General features: G+C 39.5%; 1 protein-coding gene across 5 annotated transcripts in view; it reads left to right on the top strand.

The window, feature by feature from the left end:
• The first annotated feature begins 322 nt into the window (after positions 1–322).
• Positions 323–24,348, top strand: part of DLGAP1 (DLG associated protein 1) — a 959,039-nt gene continuing 935,013 nt past the window's right edge. For all 5 annotated transcript variants that reach the window (XM_050767436.1, XM_050767440.1, XM_050767437.1 and 2 more), the window contains exon 1: positions 323–427. The gene's annotated coding sequence lies outside the window, so the exon portion shown is untranslated. The remainder of the gene's footprint in view (positions 428–24,348) is intronic.

Here is a 24,348-nt window from a genome sequence, read left to right as displayed (position 1 = left end):
GGGTGTGAGCTGCTGGCTCCGGGCCGCGGCCGCCGCCCGCCCGCCGGCTCCGGTGGTTGGGCGGAGGAAGCGCGGGACTCCTCCTCCCCACCGTATTAACATGCACCCAGGGGCGGGTGACCAGCCCAGCCTTGCCGCCTCAGCCCGCCGCGTCCCGGCGCTCAGCCTCCGCTCCAGAGGCGAGCGCTGCGCTTCGGGCGCCGCAATCTCGAGGACACGGCCTCGCGGACACCTTCCGCCTCGGGGAATCGGCAGCATCGGCGGCGCGAGCGGCTGCCGCCGCCTCGGCTCCTGTCTCGAGTCCTTTCCGTCACCTCGCTGAGAGCCGGTCCCGGTCGCGGGGACATCTCTCTCGTCCTTCCTCCGAGGCTCGTGGGACCCACGGACGGACGCAGCCAGCGAGGACCGGACTGCGGGACGCGGCCAGGTAACGCCGGGCTGCGCCGCGGGGCTGAGGCGCGCGCGGCGGCGGCGGCGGCGGCGGTCCCGGCGCGCTGGGTGGCTCCTGGCCGCTGCCTGCCGCGCGGTCGCCGCTTCCCTCGTCCGCGGAGGGGCTGCAGGCTGGGCTCCCCGGGCCGCCGGCTCGAGAGTCCGCGCTCCCTACCTTTCCAGCCGCCCGGGGTGCACTCTCGGGCCTTCCGGGTAACCTGGGGTCTCGGGGGCGAGCGCGTCCTCTCCGGCCGTGCAGTCCTCGCGGCTCCCCACGGGGACCCAGGCAGGGGAAAGATTTATAATTGCGACAGGGTCCCGGAAGGGGGAGGGGAGGAGAACACCGGTCCCCTGTCCCCGTCATGTCCACCGGTCAAATTCACACCCTCACCCCACCCCGGGTTCACCTTGCAGGGGAGGAGGGGGCTGCTCCCCGCGGGGGATTTCTCCTCAGGCTCCTGGGTGGTTTGCAAAGCAAGTTGTTGCACTTGCTTTTTGGGTGACATTTTGGCATTGTGGAAAAGGACCAACTCCCCCGTGCGTTTGTAAGAGAAAGCTAAAGAAACAGAGACACAAAGAGAGACAGGCAGAGAGAGAGAGAGAGAAAGAGAGAAATGGGGTCCGAGGAGGAGGTCTCTGGAGAGTCGCCCCCTGCCCGCGGCCAAGGCCAATTCCCGGAGAATCACGGGGCAGGCGGGAAGACCCTACATTCAGCGAATTGAATGCACCGGGTTGCAACCAAGGCCAAACAGGGACCTCTCCTCGAGGCTGGGCGAGATAACAAATTGCACTTTCATTGAGGGGCCGCTGCAGCTGCTAGAGGCACCTTGGGAGGGCCAGCCGCGATGAAGACCCTGCATTCAGGACTTGGGCTGCTGCGCTTTTTGCGGAAGGCGCGCTGTCCCCGCCTCGCTGGGTGGCACCGGGAGGCCGTGGGAAGGGGTGGCCCGGCTCGGCTGCCGGTGCCGGAGACACTGAGTGCCTGTGTCCGAGTGCCGCGCTCGCCCCCGGTTGCAGGGCTTGCCTCCAGCCCGACCGTCGCGCTGCGGAATTTTCTGCTAGAGAAGGGGAGGATGTGCGGAGGGGAAGGGGTTGAAGGTAGCCAGGCGGCAAGGAGTGGGACGCTGGGTGGGAGATGTTACGTCTTTTGTGGATCCAGGCGAGACTCCTCACTCCTTACTCCTGACACAGTGAGACTGACTCCCGGTCGTGGGAGGTGAATGCTCCCTGCCTCCTTCCATAACACGTGAAGTTAGGGAATTACGAGGAAAGACATATAATAAAAGTACCAATTAAAGACAGATCTTTAGCTTTTATGGTCTTCGTGAATGGCTTCGTAGAAGGTGAGGATAGATCCGTCTAAGATGTAGACACGGAGATGAGAAATGCTTAGGACTAGGGAAGCGATTTTAGGACCTGAGGCAAACATCCTGCAAATTATTTTTTACCCTGAAAGAGCTGTTCCAAAAGGAACAGCCTTTTGACTGTTATTTATAGCACAATTTCAGTTCAGGAAGCGACCTTCTATTGGCCTAGGTCACTTTGCATATAAAGCAATACTTTTTATTCCTTGAATAAAACTTGAATGGAAATGACATGGAGGCAAGAAATTTTACAAGTATCCTAATTTATCTCATGCCAGAAGAATAAAGTTTTCTTTAAATGTTTAAAAGGAAACTCAAGCCTATAAAGAAATAATGAATATGTCTATGCAAAATGCATGATTTTAAAAAATTTAAGTTATAAAAGCTACCCTTGGTTCAGAAAATTCATACTCTGGCATGAAACAAGAAAGTTCATAGAAATCAGGTGTCAATAGCCCTGTTCTTAATTTCCTTTGGATTTAGTACTTAAATTTAAAGTTGTTTCAGTGGTTAGTCCCTTGAAATATCCCTCGTTCCAGATCTAAAATTCTGTGAATTTAAAAAAAATTAATTTACTTAAGAGAAAATGTTAGTTACCTTGTGTGAGTAAAGAAGAATGTACTCGCATACAAAGATATTTTTTACTTTATAGCTATCTATTTCTCTCTGTATTTCATTCTAAGATTAGTTTGCAAATATAATACTTTATCTCAAACATTACAGGCAACATAAATATGGACAAAATGAACTGGTTAACATTCTTTTAAATATGTCAAAATAATTTTCTGACAAAGCTTCTTAAATATCACAAGCAATTGTGCTTGGGGGAAATAGTGAGTATATGAGTTTTCCCTAGGAGGGAATTTTCGTGGTTTAGCACCTTTAATTTCTCCATCAACATAAACTTTGTTCTGCCAGGACTAAACACTCAATAAAAGCATATTAGTGATTAGTGAAAGCAAATGGAGACAAGACCTTCCTTCCAAAATATTATGTAGCCCATATAGAGAAATAGCCTAAAACTAATTGTAGTGTTCTACTTTTTAAATCCTTCTAAGCTTAAGTGTCCTATTCAACCCAATTTGGGAATAGAAACTGCATGCACTTTGAGTTAACTCTATTAAATATGTGTGCCTTTGTTCCATATAGCCATTTAGATTGATTTTTTAAAATATAAAATTAAAACTTGGTGGAGGGGAACTTGTTTTAAAAAGTACTCATTTTAGTGAATATGAGCAATATTCACTAATATGCAGCAAAGTAATAGTTTCATCTACAGCTTAATTGAGATGAATACCATATTATTTGAATATCAACTCTTTCAGAAACAAAGAATTCAGTGTTTTGATTTTGATCTTATAATATTTCAAATTCAGAAATAATAGTAAAATGGTATCTAATGTGTATTTCTATAGTGAAATTTCTATGATCAACTCAAATTCATGTTACCTTCATGATCATTCCCACAAATTGTTCCACTGTTTATCAGAGGAGAGGGAATTGTTTTCCTCTTAGGAAGCATCCAATTAAAATCTACTTTTATGTAGATTTCATCTCTATAGAAATCACACTTACCTCTCTTTTCTTAAATTAAGAAAACGATACAATTGTAGGTTCTTTTGTTTCTTTTCTCTTTTTCCATTGGTAATTATATTTCCCCTACTACAGGAAGACCATTGAAATAAGAAGACTAAAAAGACTCTTGAAAAACCTGAACACATTTCCCCAATCCTCACTTCTCATATTTATAATCTATGCCTATGTCTGTGGTATGCTGGTCTTTTTGTACACTTTTTTTTATTTTAAAGAACCACTATCACAAAAAGATGCTTTACTAGCATTGTAGAAAAATCTTTGTTGCTGTTGAAACACTCGAATGTTTCAAAAACATCCCATGTCTTGAGCTGTTTTATTTCCTAAGATCCTAAGTACTACTAGTTCTCTATTTTCAGAGAGTAATGACTACAGTGTCCCTCAAAAGATGTTTTTTCTTTTTTTTTAAATTTTAATCATGAGAATTTGTAGCTTGATTCTTGTTACTGCCCAATGAAGGTGACTTTCTCTAGTTGTGTTGTCTATCAGGAATTGCCAAAGATGTTGTTCCTAGGAAGATCTAAAACATTGCATTACCACAGAGGAGGAGTTAGAAATAGTCTTCTGACATTCATTTTAATCTATCAGACGCCCACAGATAACTGATTGTATGAGATACCAGGTACCAGTTCTTTTGCTTCTAAGATATATCTATTTAGCTTATACAATACTGTATATTGTATATTTGCTACACCTTTCCTTGTAACCCTGCAAAACACACACCTACAGAGCAAAACGTGATTGAGAACAAGAAAAAATGGGGTATGACTATAAGGCAGTTAAAAAGGTGAATGACATCCGTTTGAGGTCTTCTGTTCTTTAGTCTGATTGTACAGAGGTTGGTATTGCATAGGAGATGTGTTGACCCAACCCATTTCCCATCCTCCTCTCTAGTAAACGGTAGGGTTTACTAGACAGACAGCTGTTGTATAAGTGAGAAACAGGGTTATCTGCATCCATTATTGACTTAAGATTTTTTCTGGTTGCTTTATTATTTTCTCCCTCCTGTAGGAGTTAATGATTACTGGGTAACAAGTAACATCCCATTTAGAAAAACCGGCTCATGCAAGAGGAAGCCCTCTGGATCTATATCCACAGATTTTTGACTCAGATCCTTGGTCTTTTTCTTCGATAGACAACCAGCATAGCTGGGATGTGATTGTCCCATTGGATATCTAATTGTGAACTAGATATCAATGTTCTGAATATTTTATGAAGATGTAAACCACCTTCCTCCCTCTCCCTAGGATTTGCCAGAAACCAAACTGTTCATTTTCATATTATCATGGTTTGCTCGTCTGTGGCCATTGACAATTTCTCTATCTTCTCTCAATGTTTTCTTGTCAGATTTGTAAGCAACAACACAACAGCAAACCACAAAGTGTGTGGTTTGGAACTGCTCAATCTTGCCAGGTTTTCTTAGTATTCAGCAGAGTGGTGGTCTTGCTGAAGCCATGGATAAGCATTTGGATGAGGAGACATTGTGCTGTGACTTGCTTATCTCCCTAGCCTTGCATCTGAATCTCTGCACTAGGAGGGCTCAGATACATATAAATGGCTCCCTCAGGCAGCTTGTGGGAAGGTCTCTCTGGGCACATTTCCAGCTTTGCTGCTTTACTCTGGTGACACGGTTTTAGCTAATTTGAAAACATCTGCTAGAGTAACTTGCTGTTTTAATTCTACTACTGGAGAGCATTTATGAGTATGTGATAGGAGGACTGGCACTAACCCTCATTCTAACCTCATGATTATGCCCTTTCCCTGGATACCCCTTCTTTCTTGGTTTCAATTTCAGTAGAAACCAGTGTGAAGTCTATTTCTGGACTGCAAATTTCCCTGCTAGATATCGCTAAGATTTCTTTACAAAACACATGCTGCAGTTTCAGAGGAAAATGGCATTTTGATCTTGTCTCAGACTTTGCAAACAACTATTCTTTGATATGATTCATCATACTATACTAGCAAAAAGACAAGGCACATTCACTCCCTTCAAAGCTATTTTTGTGTAGGCATTAATCCAGAAGGCAAAGTCACCTTTTCATCCTTTCAAATGAGGATGCGCTTTCCATTTAGAGTTTGGGAGGGTCAGCAGGGGAATCTTTAAGTGGTAATGCATTTGGAAGTCTTTCGTGTGAATCCTTGCCTAGGCAGTTCAGATAAGACTCATTTGATTGTAGAGCTTCTATGGAGCAGGCTAAGAAATCTTTCCCCCTCTCCTTGGAATTCTGTTTCTTACATTGTTCCCTCTTTCCTAGACGTCAGCTGAAAAGTCATTTAATCAGGGAAGCTCTCCAATTGAATGCTGTTATAGCACTTTATTCCTTTTTCATGGTCCTTTTACGGTCAATAATGATGTGTTGACTTGTGAGTGTCAGATTGCTTTCCTGACTGAACTGTGCATTCCATGAGATCCAGAACTAAATATAGAGTGTTCACCAAATATCACTGATGCCTAGCACAGCACCTGGCACTTAATAAATGGTGGGTAAACATTGGTTGAGTGAATGAATGAACAAGTGAATGCACATCTGTATTCTTAGTGCAGAAGGGCCGTAACTCTGAGGATGGTGTTGCACGGCTTTTGCATGGCACTCCTTTGCAATGTCAGATGCTGTGTTCTTTGGTCCTAAGTTTACTCTGTTAATACCTGGTAAACACTGGGCTGATCCCAGCCTGAACATAATGTGATGGGCTACGCAGTGCTACATTTCCCAACTAGGCAACATGCAGTCTGCTGGCAAGCAGAGGTAAGGTTTTGAAATAAAATAAGGATTTCGAAAAAGAAGGAAACAAAAAATAAACTCCTGTTCCCTCTTCCTCCTCCTTATTCAAAATTAACATATGAGTAGATTAATTGCCTTACTTTATTCCAACCCTTTAAGGCTTAGCATAAACTTCTTTCCTACCCCTCACCTCTTACATTGAGTACTCCTTTCTGTGCCTCCACTGAGTCTCATAGGTATTTATAACTTAGTTTCATTTTCCATTTTCTGTGTATATGCCTGTCTCCCTCTAGGAGACCAGAAGCTCAAGGGAGACCAGAGACAGTGGCCCCTGTATGGTTTGTAAGTGGAAGAAAGCAAAAGTTCACTGAGGACTCAAAGAATAAATCAGATCACAGGGATGAGGGGGAAAGTGTCGCGGGAAGCAGAGAAGCAGCTACAACTGCCTTTCTTGCTTGAGGCTGATCTCTATGTAGGTACGTAGATGTGGAGTGGCTCTCACAGGGGAGACTGGAATCTAACATCTTTACTGATGTGGAATCACAGCCTTCTAGGTATTTTCATGAATTTTTTATACTAGTTTTGTTTCTGGCCAGACATGTAGTGTATTCTGTTCTACTATCTGCTCCTGAACTACTCGAATGATGTAGTGAGGTGGGCCAGCCTGGGGGATACGCTAACCTTCCATGTGGCACCCAGCTATAGATACCACATCTACTGTTCAGCTTTGAATGGCCTGCGAGGAATGGTGAGATGGAATGTGAACATGAACCATGTTTTTATAAACTATGGTGCACAATAATTTCCCTAGCATGTGTTTTATAGATAATTTAAAACACTGCTTTGATGATACGAATCCTAAGGGATCTTGATGATAGGTGTCAGGTATTTTTGGTATGTATATATCCAGCCTTTCCAAGTATGGGCAAACAAAAAATATTTGTAACATCTCCTGGGTACTCATTACTGTGGAGAATATAGAAGTGCAAGACCTAGTTCAACTCCTTGGGCAACTTGAAATGTAATAAAAAGAATAAGATTAAAATGTAGGAAATAATTAGTAATAATGGGTTACAGAATGAAACTGGTGCTCAAATGTACTTATTTTGGGCTGTAGGAATAGGGGCCCAACAGAGAATGAGATCATTGTGGAATGCTTCCAAAAGGGAAGATCTGAAGCTAGATCTTCATGGATTGGTAAGACTTACATAGGAAGAAGGGACTGGCTTTCAGATAGAGAAAACATTTGCACAGACATGGAGGTGCAAATGAACTTGGCATGTTCCTGGTCCAGAAAATGGTTCCTCCTCCAGTTCCTCCACTTTAATTAGACCTGGAGATGAATTTGATTGAGAGGGTCATTAATGGCTATACAAGAATGTTTAGATTTGATAGGAACCACTGACAGATTCTGAATAGGCAGTGACAGGAAGAAGTGGCCTCTTGGACTGATAGGGGAGATGAGTCTAACACCAGGCTGGGACAGACAGAAGCATGAAGAGGCTGTTTGAGTGAGGCTTACATTGGGAATCAAGTCCAGGGAAGTAGAAATGGGAGTAAGTATTTTGAAAAATTTTCAAGCAATGTTTGACTCTTTCCTTTCTCGTTTACTCTGTAATGGTGTCACACATTCTTTTTAATTCTTTATTATTCATTAAAAATTCCTGTGAAATATTTCAGTGACACCAAACAATTAAATAATATTATAAACCCCTTTGTGTCCACCACCCAGATGGTGAAATAAATCATTGCACACACTGTTGAGACTTCAGCGTACTCTTCATGTCTTCCCTCAGAGGGACTTTGCCCACTGAGCTTTGTGTCTATCATTCTCACGCATGCACTTCCTTATTGTTTGCTATGTATGTATGTGTACCTGAGCAATATAGTCTTGTTTTTATAAGTAGTAACAATACTCTTTGTGGTCTTCTTTACATTACTGTAATTGTTCAGTATTTTGTTGACATGTAGATCTGATTTATCCATTTTTACTGACACATGGTATTCCCTTGTAGAACTGTATCATGATGAAGGTATCAATCTTTGTTTTTGGACATTTAAGATGTTTCCAAATAAGGCTGCTGTGAACATTCGTGTGTACATCTCCTTGTGCTAACGAAGGGGACTCTGATTAGGGTGTCTCCTAAGGAGGGGGATTGCAGTAGGGTAATATTTGTATCTTCACATCTAGCAGATAATGCAAATTACCAAAAATGGTTGTACCTATTTATGATCCCAACAGCAATCTATAAGAATACCTTTTGTTTTATATCCTTGTCAACACTTGGTGATACATTTTATTTTTGGCCAGTCTTATGGATATGAAATGATATCTCTCCTTTAGTTTTAATTTGTTGTTCCATGTCTCCCAGTAATATTGATGATTTATTCCCTCTCTTTATTAATATTCTGGTTGCTGTGGATTCCTTATTCATACATGTTCCCCACTATCCTGCTTCTTTTTGTTAAACTCATTGATTTGTAAGAGCTATTTATATATTCTGGATACCAGACTTTTGTTCTGTAATATGTGTTTCAGTTATCTTCACCCAACTGGTGGCTTGTCTTCTCATTTTTATGATGTCTCTGGGTGAAAAAATTATGTTTAAATTTTAAGACAGTTGCTTTTTAAATTATCTTTATGATACCAATAAGGTGTTTGAGAAACATTTTCTAATTCTGAAATGATAAAGCTATTACCATTTAGTTCTTCAAGACTTATATCCATAGTTATTTTATCAAGCCTTTAATTACATACAAAATGTAGGCAAAACACCCATCTTCTCTTAGTCTTAATTTCTTATTCATTACAATAGAGTGCAAGGTGGTTGTACTGTACGAGTTTTGCTGCTGCTGCTGCTTGACTTAAGGACTTCATCATTTTATGCCTGGAATACATGGCAGCCTCTTAATGGGACTTCTAATCTCTAGGATCTGATTAAACTCACATCAAAATGTACTTTTCTAAAATGATCTTCAGGTCATCGTGAAACTCCTCAAACTTTGTCCTGGAACCCCCCATAAGAGGAACAATCCCATTTGCTAGTATTCCCCTGCCTACTCCAGATCCGAGTCTGCCTAGAACATGGTTGGCCTTTAGATGTGTCAGTGGGACAAGTGTGTGAAGGCACAATTGGCTCTTATTATTGCTTAGCCTCATTTCCTAATGATCTCTTGCATCAGCCTCCACCATGACCACTCCCGTTTGTCAGGGCTCTGCTATTCCAGCCATTTTTCCTCTTTGTTTATTTTCAGGTACTCAAGTTCCATCTACTTGATGAACTGTTAACAGTGGATGCTCCCAGAGACTAGGACAAGGAACCTCAGGAGTTTTCTTTCCCTTTCTGTCCTTCTATCTGGTTGATTGTTTTACCAGGAGCAATAATTTCTTTTAAAATAATTGTTTTAAAGCCCTTTGTAGCCTTCAAGGCCCAGCCAAATCTCACCGCTCACAGCACACATTTTATGACTACTCAGTTGAGGGTAAACTCTTCTCTGAATTCCAGTTGCATTTATCTGGATTACTTACTTCATTATAACATTCACATTTTTAACATTTTATGTGAATATTCTGATACTTTAAGCTCCTTTAAGTTGTGAATTAGCTGATGGTTTTTGCATGTCTCGTAGGCCTGAGCCCAGTAGCTAGCAGAGTGACTTTTCAAGGGGTAGCAGATGCTTTCTTGATGAATGGTAATTAGTTATTAGAGAGGGAATAGGGTGAATAGAGATTTGGAGTATAAAGATATTGGGAATAGTGACATTACTGGAACATCTAAGTGCTTGGAATAGGAAACTGATTTGTAGTAATTGAGCTATATTTTGGTTATATTGATTTTCGAGATGATATTGGACATAGCCCATAAGCAACTTGGAAAATATTAAACCTAAATTTATGAAATGATACCATTTGAGGTGCTAATTAAAGAGTTACCTGTTAGAAGATAGTCAACAGATTCATGATACTAGTAGTCACTTCTGTGTTCCAGATAGGAAGTGTTACTGCCTTCACAAAACAGATTCCACTATCGTGATTCATCTAACTAGCTAGACGACTTTGGACAGATTAATTTTACTGAGTCCAGTTTTCTCATCTGAAAAATAAGGATAATTTGCCTTACATATGAAAGTTTTTGAAAGGCCTAAATGAGTCACCTCATGTGAAGTATCTAGTTCAAAGTTGGGTTCATGGTGAGCAATTAGTAAGTGCTATTAACCATACTGTATATTTTTTTCTGCAAAAACCAATCTGCCAACCATCTTTTTACATCAAAGTACTACCAAGTAAAGAATTTAAAATTTACTTGTCTAGTTATGATATATTTTTCTTCTCCTGCTGAAAAATCCCTGTCTTATTATTTCATGTTCCTTTATCATTCATTTGATGACACTGACAGCAACTTGCTGAACAAGTTTAAGAATAGCTGATATTTACTGAGCAACCTAGTCTTTGTACTCATGCAGGATACAGCTCTCAGTATTGCATTGCATGTAGGCTCTATGTGCTCTTCCTATAGCGAGTAGAGGCTCATAGTCCCTCAGCCCAGTCCTGCCTGATACGGCACCATATGCTGTGAGGAGATTACAAAAGAAATCAAAATCATGACTCTCCCCAAGGAAGATTAAATTGTGTTGATGAGAAGATATTCTCATGAAACAATTCAGTGCATCTGTAGCAGCATTCAAAATGTAAGTTTTAATTTATTCTGCTCAGAATACATATTAAGGTGGCATGGGCTATGGGAAAAAAATATGAAGACAGAGCACAGAAAAGCAGTCATGTCTTGATCCTTAAAGAGGAGCCTCTCCCTCATGGTCACAGTGGGCTCTAAGTTAGCTGCACACCGGCAGGTGGAGCGCACCTGTCTTCCAATTACATTCACCTTCTCTGCCATCTGGGGCTTATCTTCTGCCTCTCTATTGTGTGTGTTTGGTTAACCCAGTTTCTTTCCTTAGAAAAAGGATCAGTAGCTGAGCACATGTGCAAAATATAACTTGATTGATTAGGTGGGAACATTCCACTGGTTTAACTAAGGGAAAGATTTCTGTGCAGTTATATCCAGGTTATTTGGATTTTGTAGTTTTATTAATCTGTTACAGTAACACATATTTCACATCTTTGTGGTTTAGGTTTAAAACCTAGAATAAAAAAACAAAAAGCTTTCTCTCATATCCTTATTTTCTCATGGATCCCTTTTGGGTAGACCTATTGACATATCTAAAGTGACTTGAGTTGCTCCAAAGAGAGCTGATAAGCACATATTTAATACAATTTAAATATTGGCAATACCAACTTACAGATAGGTTGTGTTCCAAAGGTGTATTTGTAAGCTGAATATGTTTGGACACTGAACAGTATTTTCCCATGGAAATTGTGCTACACGGCAGTGACTGGCTTCTAACTTAACGACTTCTAGAGTCTTTTGACACATTTTCTACAAACCAAATAGTATTACTCTAATGAAAACCATGTTTAGGACCCTCTATTTATGAAAAAATGAATTCTAAATTTTAACCAGAAACACATGCCATCCCTTCTGCTGCAGAAACAGAACTCCCTGGCTCTGCCAATGGTTGGTGCTAGATGATGCTGAGCCATCAGCAGCTCCTACTGCACGGGTGTGCCTTGATCCAGGAACAGAACTGGTGAGGGGATGTAGGAGCAAACAGAGCTTATTCATGGCCAGTAATAATTGCTAAATAGCTACATTTATGTCAACTTCCCTTTATTTGACTACTGGAACAAAGAAAGGGAAGGATAGTTCAGTTGTCCTTCTGTTCAGTTATCCTTATGTTCTGCATTGAGAACCAAGATATGTAGACTATTTATAAATCAGATTTCAGTAAGTTAGGAGTTACAGGCAGAAATGTATTGTTTTCAACTTTGGCAGTTTTTGCCAAATTTTTCTATGTATTTCACATTCTGAAGATGTTCACTATTAGAGAATGGCCATTATCAATCCATTCATTCATTCCTTCACTTATTTGTTCAACTAAAACCAATTTATTGAATGACTACTATGTGTCAAGCACTATTCTAGGTGCTTTGAGTTCAGCCCTGAGCAAGAACATCAACAAAAGACAAAGGCGTGCCCTTGTGGAGCCATGGAGTCTACGTTCTGATGGGAGAAAACAGAGATAATAAACATTTCTTTTAGAGTGTTACAAAGGAATAACAGCTATAAACAAAAATCGAACTGGATTAGGAGGATTGGATTACTGTGCTCTGATAGATTCCTGGTATATGAGGACATTAGCTTTTTTTTTCTTTTTAAATTCAGACCTTCAGCAGAGATGTTCTAGCTTTAGGTTTTGAAAAGAGGTGTGAAGCTACTTTCACCACTCTCATTCTTTTGTTGTTTCTGTTTTAATAGTAGTCAATATATCTAGTCTATATATCTAGTAGTCTACACATCTGTATAACCCCAGGTAATCTACTCCATTGCATTATAGATACCTGTTTCTGTATTTTGAGCTCTCATTAGGTTATTAATTGTAGCAGAGGGCATATTTTCTACAAACTTGTATTTCTGTAATAATGATGCTAGTAGTAATAAATAATAGTATATTTTATTGAGCACTTAGTATACACTAAGCACATTATATAAATCTCATTTTATCCTCGTGCCCATCCTATGTAGAAAGTGATATCAGGGCTGGGCGCGGTGGCTCACGCCTGTAATCCCAGCACTTTGGGAGGCCGAGGCAGGCGGATCATGAGGTCAGGAGTTCAAGACCAGCCTGGCCAATATGGTGAAACCCTCTCTCTACTAAAAATAATAATAAATATCTGGGCATGGTGGCATGCACCTGTAATCCCAGCTACTTGGGAAGCTGAGGCAAAAGAATTGCTTGAACCTAGGAAACGGAGATTGCAGTGAGCCAAGATCGCGCCACTGCATTCCAGCCTGGGCAGCAGAGTGAGACTCTGTCTGAAACAAAAAAAAGGAAAAAAAAAGTGATATCATGCTTTACAGAATATATTCTGAGACCACAGACCTACAATGGGTGGAGCTGATAATTGAACTAAGGTCTGTTAGCACTAGGCTCTATATTCTGTTGATGCCTAACCCAGTGCCTGACAATTGGTTGGCATCCAAGAAACGTAGAATGAAAAGGAAATCAAATAAACTGTTGTACTGCAGAATTGATAACTGTCAGAAATGTATCTCTAGTAGCATGCAAGATATACCCTCCTCTAGTTTTATTTCACTTCACAGCCTAGCTGGCCCAGAAGGTGGTTATTTGGAAATTCTTGAAATGTCACTTCTCTTTTTTCCTTAATTTTTTTCCTACTGTTTCCATACATCTCACATGTGGAGATGCAATAGAAATAAAATTGCTTCCGCTAAAATCACAACCTTTTAGTCTGAAGGCAAAGCTACTTTGTCCTAGAATGCCTGCGGTATTACGGAATCACCATGTGTCCTTTTATTTTTGAGTTTTACCATGATTTTTACTAGTGCCTGCTTCAGTGAGTTCTTCCAGGATGCAGGCTATTTTGATGACATCTTAAACAAAGGGAATAAAAATTGTCTTTGGCTTACCTTCCTTTTTCCACCTTTCTCTTCCCACTTGTCAGAGAAATTTTGCATGACAGAGGTGAATCTCTGTGGAATCTTCCAGGGGTGTGACCATCTGCTTGCCCTGGAGAGAATCAGTCTCTTCTTTCCAAGAAACGATCTGTCACTGCTAGAGAAACCTCAGCTCCCTGCTGCCCATTGAGTAATCTATTTGAAAGCATAAATGAATACATACCTCAAAGAGAAAGAAGCACAAACACAGATGAGGTCTGCAATAAGGACACAATTTAGAAAACACAACGAACAAGCCTGGCTTTGGTGCCTCTCAGACGAGAACTTTAATAGCAAGGGGTAAAAAAAGATGTTAGAATATCCTTGTAAAATATACCTGAAAGAAAGTTCTCATTGCCTCTTATAATTCTTTGCAATTCAGTCCGATGAAGGTAAAACCTTCAGTCTATTTAAGTAGACATTGGTAAATCAACATTGTTGTACCCTTAGCTCAAAGCAAGATAATTCAGTCAGTCCACAAAATACTGGAGTATTACTATATTTTTGGTTTTAACTTTAATTGTTCCAGAAAGAGACACGTTAAATATGTAAGCATGCCCGCCTTATGTCAGTAAATATTGGTTGAGGATATTTGGTTCATGTAAATTAACAAAAGCTGAAATGAAGATAGACACATGTAAAACTGATTGAATAGCGAGTATCCTTTATAATGTCCTAGCTGTCGCACAGATGACACATTTTAGAAGTGAAATGGCTTGTGTTTTTCTTCTCGTGTTTCTATATTGGTTATTTCTGGCACTTTTGTTTGGTTCTGAATTACCCTATGTTCTTGACCTCTCCCCAAATTTGAATGTTTAATTGACTTAGGAAGGATATAAACTTAGTGAAATTTCTAGACAGATACCAGTAAAAGTAATGTACCGATAGTAAAGTATTAATTAGTCAAAGATAGGAAATAGATGGTCAAAGGTTTAACCACTATTAAATTCACAAATGTCCCATACCGAAAATCAAATTCAATTTATTTATATTGGACATACAAAATTAATTTTTATATACATGTATTGAATGTGAGTCAAAATATTCTATTAGTCATTCCATAATTGAAATTGAGTACATCACAATCATATAAGATGTAGTGATAAGTAATATTTTCTAAAATATTTTATTCCTTCTGCCTGGAATTTTGGCCCCTTGTAACTCCCCAGTCCTCTTGACATAAATGATTCTTATTACTGGCACTTATTTTTTTCTCTCTTTTTATTCTTTATTTTATTTTATTTTATTTTATTTTTTGAGATGGAGTCTCGCTCTGTCACCCAGGCTGGAGTGCAGTGGCGCAATATCGGCTCACCGCAAGCTCTGTCTCCTGGGTTCATGCCATTCTCCTGCCTCAGCCTCCTGAGTAGCTGGGACTACAAGCACCTGCCACCATGCCTGGCTAATTTTTTGTATTTTTAGTAGAGCTACGAGGTTTCACCATGTTAGCCAGGATGGTCTCGATCTCCTGACTTCGTGATCCCCCCGCCTTGGTCTCCCAAAGTGCTGGGATTACAGGCATAAGCCACTGCGTCCAGCCATTTTTTTCTTTCTTTAAAATTTTTTACAGACACAGTCTCACTCCATCTCCCAGGCTGGAATGCAGTGGTGTGATCATGGCTCACCATAACCTTGAACTCTTTTCCTCAAGCAATCCTCCTGCCTCAGCCTCCTGAGTAGTTTGTAACTACAGGCATGTGCCACCATGCCTGGCTAATTTATTTTTATTTTTTGTGGAGACAAGATCATACTATGTTGCCCAGGCTAGTCTTGAACTCCTGGCCTCTAGCAATCCTCCTGCCTTGACCTGCCAAAATGCTAGGATTACAGGCGTGAGCCACTGCACCCAGTGTAATGCTGCTCTTGATCACCCTTTGTAAAGGAATTCAACCTGTCCCCATTATTCTCTTTCTATGCTAAACGGGGGTTTAGCATAGAACTTCTTAATAAATATTTGTCTAAAGAATGAATATGAAATAACAAAGCTCAGTGGTTTAATTTCTTGCTTATAATAACAGCTAGGCATGTTTTAACTTAAATTTTTAAATAATTATTTGTTGAAGAAGCTGGATTTAAAGGTTTGGTTTGAAGTGTGAGTTCTACAAATATATCATCTCCTGAAAAGGGCTTGGAACTTACCAATAGAAACGGCAAAATCCCCAGGACAGGGAACTCATGGACTAGTGAGAAAGAAGGATGGGTAGGATTCAACCCAGGGGGGCAGCAGGATGCTGAGAAGCCACGGGGTGCTGTGGTGGGCCTGAGCAGTTGACTCACCTCACTCAGCAGGTCAGTCTTTCCTTTGGGGTGGGAACCAGTCATGTCAAAGGAACATCAAGGCAGGAAGGAGGCATTCAGTGGATTGTAGCCAGTTTGCACAAAGCTCCTCCTCTTCCTAACATGACATTGCCAGCAACAGTGTTTTATGGCATATAGTGTGCTCCTCCCTCAGGGCCTCGGTTTACCCGTACATCCGTTGACAGGGGTGATCATGTGATTTTGAGCTTCCTTTAAAACTCTAATGTTCTTTGAACTATAGTTTACCATGAGAGAGGTGTTTTATGGAGATTTCAGCGATATACGAAATAAAACTGGAGTTGAATGACTTTACACATGTTATGTCTGTGATGATGAGCAGGCTAGGAATCAGGTAAATTTCAAAATGCTGGGAAGCCTGTCAACGAGGCTTGACAAATGAAACAAATGAAACTGAAGATAAACTGTGTTTCTCAGGGGGACTAGGAATATGCTCTTGGGGAGGGTAGTTAATGAAAATGATGAAGACATGAATGGGGATATGGGAGTGGGCCTGGGGTACATGATGAGACTCTAGGAGGGGGCATGAGAGATTTAAACAATTGCTTGCTGTTGAAAAATGTGGGCATATGAGATGAGATTTTTTTTTTTTTTTTTTTTTTTTTTTTTTCTGAGATGGAGTCTCGCTCTGTAGCCCAGGCTGGAGTGCAGTGGCGTCAATCTCGGCTCACTGCAAGCTTCGCCTCCTTGGTTCATGCCATTCTCCTGCCTCAGCCTCCTAAGTAGCTGGGACTACGGGCGCCCGCCACCACGCCCAGCTAATTTTTTTTGTATTTTTAGTAGAGCCGGAGTTTCACCACGTTAGCTAGGATTGTCTCAATCTCTTGACCTCGCGATCCACCCGCCTTGGCCTCCCAAAGTGTTAGGATTACAGACGTGAGCCACTGCAACCAGCCGAGATTTCTAAGAAGGATCTGTGGAAGTTTTTAATACAAATTTGTCATATGCCTGGCATTTGTCATATGCCAAGTATAAATCTGCAATAAAATCTGCATTATTCTTCAAATTCCTGGAATCCGTTTTTTAAAAATCTATTAGCTGACAGAATCAATCAAGTAATCTGATATATATGTAAGATACATATGAGGTATATAAGATATATATGAGTTATATATAAGATATGTATGAGATATATATGAGATATATGAGATATATGATATATATACAAGATACATATGAGATATATGATATATATGAGATATGTGATATATACATGTGAGATATATATGATATATATAAGAATGAATGAATAAAGGTTAGGTACACTTTTGAGCATCAATGGACTGAAATGTGGCATAGCCAAATGATTTTCCAAAAAGTTAAAACAATGTAGGACCTATCAGATGATAACATCCGTCTAGTACTTCAAAACATTTATTGATTCTTTATTCGCCATGCACCATGTTTGATTCTGGGTCATGGAAGGACCAGTATGTAAGCAAAATTTGGCAATATGTCATAATAAGTATACAAGTGACGCCACTGGGCCCTAGGAGAGACATTATATAAATCTTCCAAAGCTCTGTGGAGGCCCTAAAGTTTTTCTGATGTGGACAGTCCATTTTTGATGACAAAATTAGCCCTAGTGTAAAAAATAAATGCCTTTTCTATGTTAATTCCTGTTTCTCTACCTTAACATAACTTCCAACTATTTTAAGTGGACAATTCAAAGATTATAAGAAGCAAGTAGAAATGCCAGTTTTGCATATAATCTTTTAAACCATATTTACTATATAAGTTAATTCCTATATATGTTAATAGTGTTTCTCTTTGTATGTTAATTCCTATTTCCCTACTTTAACATAACCTCCAACTATATTAAGTGGACAATTCAGAGATTATAAGAAGCAAGTAGAAATGCCAGGTTTGCATATAATCTTTTAAACCGTATTTACTATACAAGAGAAAGATTAGTAAACAAAACCAAGATTATACCAGCATAATGTACAGTCAGCCTTCTGCATCCATGGTTTCTGCATCCATAGATTCAGCCATCCACAAATGGAAATATTCAAAAACAAATTTGCATCTGTACTGAACACGTACAAACTTTTTTTCTTGTCATCATTCCCTAAACAATGCAGTATAACAACTATTTAGATAGCATTTACGTTGTATTGGGTATTGTAATTAGCCTGGAGATGATTTAAAGTATAAGTTATATGCAAATACCATACCATTTTATACCAGAGACTTGGGCATCCTCGAGTTTTGGTATCTACAGGAGGTCCTAGAACCAATCCCTTATGGATATTGAGGGACAACTGTATTTCATTCATTATTGTTAATTGATCAATTATTTAACAATTCTGAAAAATGCAAAAAAGATCAGAACATCATGCCTGCATTCAGGTGTTCCACTTGGCTAGTATGTTGCGAGGCACTTGATTATTTTTCTTATCTCTGAAGTTGCATTAAAAATCTTTGTCAATGTTTCAGTCAGGCAATATTCTTAATAAAATTTCAGAAATGAATCAACCCATCTGTTCCTGGAGCGCTGTCATTCCTCAGAAACTTTATTGGATTTTCCTCGTGGCCGCTTTATTGCTGTTTTGGGAAAATCGTTTTTTTTCTAAGTCCTGGTTAGCATGGATGGAGAAAACCAAAGTCTTCCTTCTATTGTTAGAGAATTCTCCTTTGTCTCTTCAAGGTATATTAAACCTTCTAGGAAAATGTATAAATCATCAGTGATATTACCCAAATACTTTATTGGCATAAATAGGATTTTGAGTCTAGCTTAGCAGGAGCTGTAAGTAATGTGTTTTTGATAAGCATAATCACTGTTAAACACCAATGAAAAATATTAACACATAGGTTTCGAGAGAAAAGCTGGTTCACCTTCAGAAAGATGTCTTGCTGAATCCAAGAAAGAATTTACCCCTCAACATTTAACTTCAGTTCTATATGCATCAATAATTTGAACCTCAGCTATGTATTGAATCATCTAGAGAACTTTAAAAAAGTGTAGATCTCAGACCCCTTTCTAGACCACCTCAGTCTCCATCTCTAGAGTGTGCTCAGGCATGAATGTGTTTACAAAGCACATTTTAGTGTCCATTTAGGGACACTGATTTTAGTGTCCGTTTAGGAATAAGAACCAATGACTAATGTGGTTCTCAAAGTATGGTTTCTGGACCAGCAACATCACATCACCTGGAAATTTGTTCGAAATGCGTATTCTCAGGTCCTAGTTTAGAAATATTGAATCAGAAACTTAAGGGGTGGAGGCCCAGAAATAGAGTTTTAACAAGCCTTCAGGTGATTAAGACATGCACTAAAGTTTCAGAACCACTGGCTTTTAGGTTCCTGTCTCCAGACAGACACTTAAACATTTTTACATCTTTGCCTGCTGGTCCCAGGCAATCATGCTTTGGAATTGGTTCTTTGCATGAGAAAAGAAAGAAGAAGAAGAAGAAACCTAAAAGATCACTGCCTAAAGCAAAAAATCGTTACTAGTATCTCCCTAACATAATCTGCTTTCCAGATCGCTTCCCTGGATATTTTCTAACCTTCCCTACCTTTGAAACTGTTTTTCTGAGCTTCTAACTTTCTCCTTACCAGCAAAAGCATCTTGCATAGTTTGAGCTTCTTCACTGATAGTTCTCATCACTTTTCCTGTGGTCTATTGTCCTTTAACCACCTACTTGTCTAATTTGTGACACCCGTGTGTGCATCTGCTTAGGTTTGAGTCTCTGAGTCCGCCTCAGTTCTCTGTTCATTTACAGCCTGTTGTCTCTTTCCAGGTCCCATCCAACTCCTATGTGTGTGACATGCTGATAACCTGCCTTTGAGTGTTTTGCAGTTTAAACTTTTCATATGTTGGAAGAGGGAAGCGAAAGAAAGAATTCAGAAGTTGGGCAGCTTTTATCTCTCCAGAATTACATTTTTGCAGAGTGGTTTTATTACTGTGATTAAAGAGTTACGAGTTTGTAGAACATCTGGAGCAATTGCATTCAAATATACCCAAACTCTTTGCAAAGTTAAATTATGGATGCAGCTAAATCATGGTGATTTTACATCAGTGCCCTCCCTCCATCGGTGTGGAGATTGAGATACAACTGAATGCTGCTGCCTCCTTTGTTACCATTTTAATTTTCTATTTCTGTTTCCCCTCTCTTCCACCTTCTGTATTGTTTTCTGCAATTCTAGGAATTGCCTTACTTGACTACTCTTCCTTTTCTTTTCGTCTTTCCATAATACCTTTCCATTACTCAGAATTCGATGTCAGTATTTTTATCTGACTATATTTTCTGTTTCATATACATTATCCTTATAGTTGCTCAAGCAAGAAACTTAAAAGGCACCTTACCCTTTTACTTCTTTATGTCAATCCATCAAATTTTACTGACTGACTGCCTACCTTTCTCTCAAATAAGCTTCCTGTCCACAGCTCAGGATTCTCTGGTACGTGATAACTGCATCGTCTCTTTTCTCTGCAAATCCAAGAGCCTCCTTACTCCTCATTCCATGTTCGGTTTTATCCTCCTCCAAACTGTTCTCTGAAGTTATATAAATCATTTTGAAAGGTTGAATTTTGCTAAGTTCCCAAATTAAATCATTTCATGTCTAGACCTCCATAACCTATCAGATGAAGTTTCAAGTTTGTAGTGTGCCATTTAAAGTCTGTCGTGACCTGGTCAAGTATAATTTTCCAGCCGTAACTCTTAATACTTCTCTACATCATGAAGTTTTATGCTTCAGTCCGCGTTGTTTGCCATTTTCCTAAATAGCATGGTGTTTTATGATGTTTCTCTCTCTGTCTTGTCGCTCTTATGTCCTTTCCTTGGGACATCCTTACTTCCTTTTGTGCATGGAGGACCTCTAAACGTTGTTCAAGGACAGCTTGAGGGCTCCTACCGTTTCCCTGAGAAGATTTACGTACCACCTTCTCCGGGTTCCAGCAATATCTCATGGGTACTCCTTACAGCATATTGCAACATTTTGCCACCATGCTGATCTCTCTGTGACTCAGTTGAGAAGACCCAGCCTCTTGCAGGACCAGCAGAGGAAGCATTCCTCCTCCAGAGGAGTTGAGAGTTAGGAACACAAGAAAGTAATGCTAGAACCAACAGGAAATATGTGAGACTCACAGTGTACAAACTGGGTGCTGGCAGCCTTGCAGAACAAGGGAAGAAAGAGAGTAAAGTGCAGGCTGTTTTTAGAATTTGAGCAGATTCAAGGAGAACCAGTGTTTAGGGAAGAAAGTTCAGAAAACAAAGTGTAGAGCCTAAAAAATAAGGCAAGAGGAAGGAGACGTTAGTATATCAGTTATCTTTTTGTTGCATAACCAATCACTTAACCAATCATTGCAATACTTAGAGATCACTACAACACATTTCATTATGCTCCAAGATGCTATGGTCAAGAATTCAGATGGGGAATAGCATTTTTTCAGGGGCGACATATGTAGATGAGAGTCTATGATATAAAGCAGTGAAAAAAATGCTGTTGTTTCGGGATGCAATGCTTTGGGCGTAAGGAAGAGGTTTTAATTCATAAAATAGAAAACAGGATGGAGAGGTCTTTATGAAAGGGATACCTTTTGGGTTGGCTTTCGAAGGAGAAGTTTATACCCAGGTTCAAGCTGAAGGGCTAAGTGAGTAACTGAAAGGGCTGAGCTGTTTAGATTACCATGAGGAATTTGTGATGGCTGGAATGTAGGGTGTGTGACCAGATGTGAATCACAGAGGAGCTTCAGCACATAAAGAGTTTGATTTTATTCCTTATGCAGCAATGAATCACTGATTTTTTAGCATAACTTTCTCTGTTAGAGCCTATTCACATTGTGATACTAGCATATTCTGGAAATGACTGAAGAATAAATAGATGACAGTCATATATATTTGTGTAGGGCTTATGCCCTGAAATCTCTAACAGGTAAAATGCATTAAGGTTCTGGTGATGAGATTAGAGAGTAAATGAGTCAAAGTGATAAGCATGTCTTTGCTCTCAACCCATCTTTAGTCTTTCAGGATAGGTTCTCTTTATTTATGCAAGAGTGTGAGCTCCATGAGGGCAGCTATGTCTACGCTGACTATAACAGTGCCTACTATGTTAATATTAGATGAACAACTGAATTAGAGGATTTTTAAATGTGTATCCATCAGTGTATGGACACACTCCCTCTAATTTCTTCAAAAACCAAATATTCCTGGTGGAGCTAAATTGTTTTTAGAAGTTTGGTTTTGGTAACTGATTTCTATGAGATAATTGAGCACTTTTTAAAATAGTTGATCATTATGTCAAACAGGCCTCAAGAGCAAACTTAGATTAGGTAGAATTATAGTATGCTGGAAGAGAAAATGTTCCCAAAGAGCATTAGTCCCTTTCTGGCACCTTATTACAGATGAATAAATTGAGACTCAGAGAAATTAAATGATTTAGCCCCAGTCATCCAACTAACTCCTTAAGGTTGAGGTCAAGATTAGGAATAGGCTTCTAGTATTAAGTCCCATATTATTTTGATTGTGTAATACCACGTTCCACTTAGATTTTAAAGTCAAATATTGACTTGAACAGTATGGGAAAAAAAATCTCCATCTGGCTCTGCTGAATCCCCAGAGGGGCCCTCCACCTTATGTGGCTGCTGAAAAATTTATATCCTAGGGTGGCAGAGGGAAGGGAAGGGAAGGGAGGGGAGGGGAAGGGAGGGGAGGGGAGGGGAGGGGAAGGGAGGGGAGGGGAGGGGAGGGGAGGGGGGGGGGGGGAGGGGGAGGGGAAGGGAAAGGGAAGGGAATTACTGTTGTGGTATAGTTAAATAACTTAGTGTTTTTTTAAAAAACAAAACCTATGTGAACTGATTGTACATTTAAGTAACTTCTCGAGGTCCTGTTAGGGAGAATTGAATTCAAGTAGACTGGACTTTGTCTATGGAAGAAGGCTCAGATCTTTATAGAATTATAAGAATATTCTTTAGAGCCAGTGAGGGGCATAGAGAGGGGAGTGCAATAGGGAGGTGTTGATCAAGAGTACAAGGATTCAGTTCGACAGGATGAGTAAGTTCTGGAGATTTATTGTACAGCATTGTGACTATAGTTAATAATATATACTTTAAGAAAGTAGATCTTAAATATTCTCATCACACACACACACACTATGTGAGGTGATGGATATGTTAGCTTGACTGTGGTAATCATTTTACAATGGACACATATATCAAAACATCAGCTTGTGCACTGTAAATATATATAATTTTTAAATAAATCAAATTTATTTCAATATCTAGTTTCCTTTTAAAATTAGAGCTATTGGACAGTTTTTGTAATTTAAAATTTAATATCAGAGGTGGGGAAAGTATCAAATAATGCCAGCGAATAAAATAACTGGATGATGCAGTTATAAAACCTATGTTTAATAGTAAAACATTTCAGTTACACTACTTAACTGAAGGAAATATCGTTCAGCTCCTTACTTCTAATAATTGCACATTCTCATTTCAACATAATTTACCCATTTTAGCCAATTACTGCCATGCCCAACAAAATTCTTGCAAAGTTTAAGCTTTTCTTCGCCACTTATAAAGTATGACTTGACTATTGCCCTTTAAGAGTTTTCTAAAAGAAATTTGAAATTTTAACTTTCACCTTGAATCTAGTTGATCAAAAAGTATAAGACATCACCACCACGTGAGTTAAAACAAAGACTGGAATAAGAAAATGGAAGTTTTATCTATACAATCAGCAAATTATTTGATAAGACATTTAAACTATTTCACATTTCTATTTAGCAGAAGAATAAACTGGTTCTAAAACACTGCAGTGCCTGACATCTTTACTGCAAGTGGCACTCTTCTCAACAAGTCGTCTCTAAGAAAATGGCAGTGTTCATCAATACAAAAATTGTTATATCCAGCAGGTGGGATTCTACATAGCCAAGCTAATAAGAAGACTCTTTGTAAAACTAGGTTTAAAATTCAGAATGTCTTGATCATTACCAGTAATCTCAAAGGCGAAAATCAGAAAAGGTACAGAAAATAGAAGTGCTCGTTAATTAATATGAGTTGCTTTGAAAATGCCAGAATGATTCTATTCCAAAAAATAAGCAAAAATGATAAAATGTGTGATTAATATATGGTATCTTTTAAGTCAAAGCATATTTTTCACCTCAAAGTGGGTGGTTTTGAGTTTTACATTCTTAATTGCCTTAGTCCAGAAGAGGATCCCATTTTAAACCATTATTTGAATAGAGTTTCTTGACTCAGCTCATTTTTTTATCTGCAGGATATTTTCATTTCAGTACATAAGATGCAAAATGGGAAATGACTAAGTCAGTTGTAAAATCTTTGTAGGATAATAAATGCTAATTTACAATAACTTCCAACAGACACCAACAAGTGTTTATACCCAAGTC

This window comes from Macaca thibetana, chromosome 18, assembly GCF_024542745.1.
Source record: "Macaca thibetana thibetana isolate TM-01 chromosome 18, ASM2454274v1, whole genome shotgun sequence".
In the NCBI taxonomy this organism is placed as follows: domain Eukaryota; kingdom Metazoa; phylum Chordata; class Mammalia; order Primates; family Cercopithecidae; genus Macaca; species Macaca thibetana.
The sequence above is the reverse complement of the archived record's forward strand: the minus strand, read 5'-3'. Positions and strand labels throughout refer to the sequence as shown.